Source organism: Ursus maritimus, unplaced genomic scaffold, assembly GCF_017311325.1.
Source record: "Ursus maritimus isolate PB19 unplaced genomic scaffold, ASM1731132v1 scaffold_2, whole genome shotgun sequence".
In the NCBI taxonomy this organism is placed as follows: domain Eukaryota; kingdom Metazoa; phylum Chordata; class Mammalia; order Carnivora; family Ursidae; genus Ursus; species Ursus maritimus.
The window spans coordinates 36,685,688-36,693,079 of record NW_024424452.1 but is presented as its reverse complement, the minus strand read 5'-3'; positions in this window follow the sequence as shown (position 1 = coordinate 36,693,079).

Genomic DNA, 7,392 nt, shown 5'->3' with positions numbered 1-7,392 from the left:
AGGTAAAAGGTGTGTGTGTGGTGCAGCATGGGTGTGTGTGGTAGGTGGTGTGTGTGTGTGGCAGGGGTAAATATTTTATTATTTATTTATTTGAGAGAGAGAGAGAACAGTACAAGTTGGGGGAGTGGAAGATGAAGATGGAAAGGCAGAGAATCTTAAGAGACTCTGTGTTGAGCACAGAGCCCAACACAGGGCTTGATCCCACAACCCCAAGATCACGACCAGGAGGTGAAACCAAGAGTCAGACATTCAATACCTGCCTGAGCCACCCAGGCTAAATGCAACTAATTTTTTAGTGTTAATTTGTATCCTGCAACTTTGCTGAATTCATTTGTTAGTTCTCACAGGCTTTTTTAGAATCTTTAGGATTTTCCACATATAAGATCATGTCATCTTGAACAAACATACCCCCTACTTTTCTTTCCCAAATTAGATGCCCTTTATTTTTTTCTAATGCCCTGGCTAGGAATTCCAGAACGATGTTGACTCAGAAGTAGTGAAAGTGGTGATCCTTACCTGTTCTTGATCTTAGAGGAAAGCTTTCTAGTTTTTAACTGCAGAGTATCATGTGAGATAGACTTTTATTATGGTGAGGTACTTTTCTATTCTCAGTTTGTTGAGTATTTTTGCCACAGATGTTCATACATATGTTTTAATATGTGTAATGATATAATCCCTTATGAACATAGGATGAAGCATAAGTGAGGTTTGTCTATTTTTTTAACACTTTAGGTCAATTAGCGTTCATGTCACCAGTAGCAGCATAGATACTTCAGAAGCATTTTCCAATCACCCTTGACAGTCCACATACTGTCACTCCCTGGTTAAGAACTCTGTGTTCTAGTGAGGGCCTCTGGAGTCTGGAAACATTTACCAACCAAAACACTGATTTCTTATCACTTTATAGTCAGACCTTCTTGGGTGGCATTCAGAATGGAGCAGAGTAAACACCAGAGGGTGAGTATTCCCAAATCTTGCTGACAGGAAAATCTTCTCATGGATTTAAACACAGGTAAGAGTAGGAAAATGCACAGAGTATCCAAGGAACTGATGCCTTATTTTCCTGATCTCTTTTGTGCACAATATCCAATATCATCATCACTTTAATAGCTAATAAGAACAGCAACAATATTGGCTACCACTTGCTTTATTTTCACTGTACTTCAGACTTTATTTTAAGCATTATATGAATAAACTTACTTAAACCTTTACAACAACCCTAGAGGGAGGTACTATAAATATCAACGTTGATAGATGAGGAAATTGGGACAAAAATAGGTTTGATTATATATCTGAGATCACAGTACCAGTGGTGGTGCACCCAATCGCAAGCCCTTCTCAAACCACTTACAAGCTCATTAAAACTTTCAGAGTTTGATAAAATGACAGCTATTCATGATTTCAACTCAGTTCTTTTTATTAGTGCTAAAGTGAGAGATGAGCTAAGACCCCTCTAAATAAGAGAGGCTTACAAATATACTAGGAATTCACACTGATGATCCCGGATGGCAGATAGGCTTTCTTTCCATCCTGGAAAGCCTCCCATTCTAATAAGAGGAAGCACCTCCCCAGCCCTGAGTAGTTTCAGGTTTGATGATTGAGAAACAACTAATAAAATGACTTAAAGATTTTTACATAGGTTACATAATATTCATTGGGAAACTCCATAGGCATTCGGGAAACTGATTTAAAATATCTATACTTGTAGGAGGAAAAACAACCCCGTCCCCGAGCTCTCATTAGGCAACTCTCATTTTGTTCAGTATCATTTGTGTAGACTGCCTCTGCACTGCAGACTCTTTCTTCTGGAAGTCCAGGCCCAGCTTTTAAGGCACCAGAGGCCCCTCTATGCTTTCTGCATGAGTAATTCCACATTTACAGATAAAATTAGAAGTAAAAAGGCTCAAGGAACGCTAAATAATAACATCTGTGATTTAGATTTTGCAAACATGGGGACAATTGAGGTAAATTGGATAGCAGGACTGTAATCATATTCATATTATATCAAATAGCTCACCAAACAATTTACGATCATTATAATATTTTCTGTTCTCCATAACATCAAGAATTAGTACATATACTCAATTTATGGATCAGGAAACTGAAGAGAGCCAGCTGGTGGTACGACCTATTCAAACAAAATTGACAGGAACCAGCTAATCTAATTCCAAATATTTTTTCCTGGATATGGCAATGGCAACTTTAGCATCTTTTTTTTTTTGTTTAGATATTTCGCCAACCCTTTCTTTGTTCACCTCCACTCTTGTCACCTCATTCGCCATATGTGTGCTGTCCATGCATTTGCTCACATCTCCTCCTCCATCAAATGCCCAATAGTTTATAGAAGATCCCCTTTTCCTCTTATGAGCCCTCATAACCTTTCTTTCTACAGACCTTACTGAATCTCCAGCTAGTCTTCCCAAGTCATCTCCTTCCCTCACTCTCACTTTATGGAGAAATTTGAGAAATTTAAAGGAAAGAGCCTTAAGCCATGGATTCTAGTCTTGCATTCATTGCCCACATATGCCCTTTCTTTTCCCCAGTATCTGTGACTCCCAGGTATTCTCAAGGGTTGTTGAAGTACTAACTAAAGTTATGCACGTGAAAACACATCATAAGCCTTAAAGGACTATAGAAATTATGCTGTCTTTTAATATGTGACTCTCACATTAGTTAATACCCAGGGCGCCATTATGTAACGAATCTACTTTGAAGGAATTATCAGAAACAGCAAAGTTGCTGAACAATAAAGTGTGGCCCAGAGCTTGGCCAGAAACCAGTGTCCCTTCCTGAGAAGCAATTCTTGGACACATGACTCCCTACAAAAATTGGGTAAGAAAATAATATGGGATTTTTAGTCCTCTTAAGTCCTCCAGAAAGGTTGATGAATACAACATAGGTATGTGGATGGACTTTGGCTAAGCCTAGGTTTAAGCTAGACTAACCTGAGACCTGTGGTTAGCATTGAGGCCTTGGACAAATATAAATTCTCTGAGCTCCTGGAATGTTAATCTGTAAAATGAAGATAAGGATGCATAGCTCATATATTGTCTGAAAGCATTAAATTAAACATAAAATAATTGACCCATGGTTGTCCAATAAATCTCTCAGTTAATAAAGACCATATTTCTTGGTGTTGAAACGTGCTCTAGCCCTGTTCAACGCTAACATGTAATGTGCCCTCAAATAAACATGTTTTCTGAATGAAGAAATATGTGAATGAACCATTTTCTAAGAGGAAAGATTGCAAAGATTAACCTGATAACGGGGAAGAAACTAAAATTGAACTTGCCATCTATTGTCAGTATGGAGTCTTACTCCCTGAAGAGTGTGGGGAGGGCAGAGAATGAGCATATAGAGTGACAGGTAATAATTTATTTGGAGATTTCAGTACTTCTTCTGACAAAACAGGGACTACTCCAGACTCCACCAACCTCACTCACATGCCCTTTTCCAACTCAGAATTCAGGAGAAAGGATGTTGAAGTGAAGATGTATAGCCCAGCTTCTAGAAAGAAAGAGCCTGCATACCAAGAGGTCAGCGAGCTCCAGGATGACTCACCTCTGTAAGGGACCGCCCTGGCCCACTCTCAAAGGAAATTTTCCTGGGCACAGTAATCATCTTGTCTTTGGGTCCCCAAATCATCCCTTCCTCTAGCAGACTAGGGAGTACAGGGTAGAGGCTAAATGATGTGAGTGTTGGGCTCTTCTTTCTGAAACGACTTTAGTCCAGTAACATGCACTAACCCTTTCCTAACCTCAAGCTGCTCTCGCCCAGATTGTGAGAAGTGTCAGAACTTCTTCATTGACAGCTGCGCTGTTCATGGGCCCCCCTGGCCATTTGTAAAGGACAGTGCAGTGGACAAGGGGCAACTCCACCGCCAGCTCTCACTCTGCCCCCTGGTCTGAGAATCAGACCATCAGGCATCCTCAGGCTGGGCTTGGAAGGCGGGAATGAGGCATCTGATCTACCATTGGGCTCACTTGGTCCCTATGAAGGCCACATGTAATCACAGAAGATGAAGAGCAGCCAACAGCGGATACTCCTGGTTGGTGAGAATTACCCTACTCTCTCCCGTCTCCTCTGGCTTCCCACATCCTCCTGTGGATTGGTAGGGACAATACCTTCTACACAGATGGGAATAACATGGTTAGTGCTGTACTGAGGGACTTTTGCATGAACCTGAGCTCCTACTTAAAGATCAGAGAGTAAGAGGGAGCACAATGGTACAGACACAAACAGGGAGGCTCCTCCTTGAGGGACTCCTGCTCTGAGGTGAATAAGTTTACCCAGATGTGTAGATGATGACTCAAGGAGCACATCATATGGTCACACTGGGGATGGATTCCATGTGTAGGCTGAAATAGCATTGACCATGGAGAGTAAAATAATCCCTATTACTCCCCCCCACACACACACAAAAACCCTTTAATTTCTCTTCAAACTCAGATCACCAAAGGAGAAACTGCTATGAGTATGTGGATGAAAGATAACTCTTGGGCCAACTGGATGAGGTAAGACCAATAGGTTCTGGGTTCCAGAGAGGACATTCATCTCTCACAAAACCCATGTTCCTTTCCTTCTTGTCATGCCTCCCTCAATGGTCTCCCTCAATCCTCTGTTCCTCTTTCTCTCCTTATAATGCTCTTCATTTTAAGAGACAGTTTTGGAAAAAAAGGAGATAAGAACATAGCACATGTACTCAAAATATGCGATAACATTTGGACACTGAAAAACCCGAGGAGCCTAGTCTCATGAGGAACACTGATCTAGACTAATTTATCTAATCAATATTCATAAGCACTTACTATGTTCCATTGTGAGTTCATTACTTAAACATATTATACAACCCAGGTCCTATGGAAGACATATTGCAGATAGACAGTAGACAATTGGAATTTAGGAATACTTAACTATAATTTCCTATTTTTCAAGAGGTATACAGTGTAGGGATAACCCTAAAACAAGGGACCGTGTTAATCTGTGAGGGCAGCAGCTCTTCCTACTCTCTGTTCTACTAGAATTGGTTCTTGAAGCCTATTAGATATGGGCTGCAGTGTGGCCACAGGCTTCTGTCCTTCATGATCCAGCCCCTTTCCTTGAGGGGCTCACATGTTACCAGGGAATGCATTGTGAATACAATATTGTTTTTCTGTGCTATTGTGTGAAGACAGAAAAGAGCTCTGAAGTTCTGTGGGAGCTTGGGGAGGCATACTCAGATACAGTGTGGGAGATTGGAGAAAGGCCTCTCAAAGGAAGATAGATTTGGGCTGAGTATGGAACTATGTAGTGATCTAGAAGCAGTCCATGATCAAACACAAGTTCTATGGTATAAAACAGAACTTAATTTAAAGTTTAGAGAAACTAGACGTCACTGGGTTTTGTGATCAATCAAGGTGGCGGTGAGACTGGAATGGGATTTGGAAAAATGGTTAAGCAGGCAAGGGGGAAAGTTTCTAGGCAGGCTGGAGGACAGTAAGCAGAACCTAGAGCTGGGAATTCATATGATACTGTGATGGAGGCTTGAGTATGAACAGAGTGTTCCCTGGAGGAGCAGGGAGAGTGGGCAGCACTGGGCCATGGAGAAATGCTTCCTGCATCGGGGCGATGTGACAGGTGGTGGGAACTGACCCCTATGGTTCTTTCCTAGGTACGTGAACTGTGCCAGGGATGAGGAGGAGCAGAACCTGTGGCCTTTCAACATCACAGGCAGATCTTCTACCGAACGTGCCGGGTCATCAGGCCAGGCCAGGAACTGCTGGTCGGGATGAGTACGGCCAGAGCTGGGCATCGTGGGGAAGCAAGTGGAAGAGCGAGCTCACAGCAGGGAAAGGTGGGCACCACTCCTCTTCAAAACAGAGAGAAAGGGAAGAATTCTCCTTGGAAGTTTCACAGTCCAACTTCAAGTAGCTAAAACCCTGCTCCAAAGTCAGTAGAAGTGCAATTCTGACGCCCGAATAAGGGTGCACGTCACATGCATTGGACTCTTAGGGACAATTTCAAATTTTATTTTTTGTTCTGATTTCTTAAATATTTATGCACAAATATATAATAGAATATACTGATAAAAACTTAGATGCAAAAATAAGTTTTCAAGCCCCTGCCATTTCTTCTACTAAGGCAGTTTCTTCTGCCCTTTAGCCTCTTTTCTTCTTAATTTGTTCAATATTTCTAAATGATATGAAGGGTGTGTATTCACTCATAATTCAGTTAGCTGTCATGTGAGTTCCTACCCGGCCGTATAGGCCTCTGAATTAGAGATACAGACCGAACGAGATTCAGAATCAGTTCTCTTCAGCAGCTGATGACTGGAATGAATGAGGGAAACATCTACATATGCAGGCGTGTGCATAACATCACACAGCAATTAGTGCTTTGAAAATAAAACTAGTCTCAGAAAGTGCTCTGGGGGACCACGTGAGGGAAGGGTAAGTACAACAGAGCTTTTGACAGGGAAGGCTCTCTCAAGAGACAGCATTTGAGATGTGCAAACACTCAGAAGTGATTCCAGGCAGAGGGGGCTCCACAGGACAGCTGCCCCGAGGCACAAGAGAGATGGGGGTACATGTGGTGTGTGGCTGAGAATCCACGCAGATGGAGGAAGCATAGAGGGTAAGAATGGAGGTCAGATAGATACATAGATGCCCTAGGACCCTGTGGTCCAAAGGACACGCTGGGGGTTTTCTGACTGAGATGGAACGATCGGGCACTTTTCAACTGGAGAGTGGCATGTTCTCTGTTCTAAGATGATGCTTTGCTATTTTTGGAGAAAGACTACAGTGGAGAATCCTCCAAGATTACTCATCTCTCAGTGAGAGAAGATGGCGACTCGCAGAAGATGGATGGCACTTGGGGTGTGATATATATCCTCGTAATTGGTTGGGAAATATTTTGAAACAGGACTTCTATTGTACTTGAAATAGGCTGAGACTGAATGAAATAAACACAGCATGAAGGGTATTTTTATGTTATGATTTGTGGAAAACTAAAAGAGAAGCAATTTATAACCTAGTTGGGGCAGCAGGAGCCATAGCCCTTTTAGACCATGAGACGTGCACGACTGTCCAATCGAAATCCCAATTTTCTAATAGAGATCCAGATGCATATTGTCCTCAATTAAATATGTCTTTTAAATGGGGACACTCAGGTTCATGTTTACTCACATATTCCACCAAAGTCATCAAAAGAGTTGTTGCCGCAGGAACAAAATCACTGCAGACACTGTCACAGAGTCATACAGATTTAGAAGGTACTTGCATGAGGGGAAAGGTCACTGTCCTTCCATCTATATAAGGAGGAAGGTCTCTCATGCTACTTGAGGTTACCTAGTTTGGGTGATACATGGAAAAGGCCCTGATATGGGCTTTCTGGGTTTATGAGGAAGATGTAGGG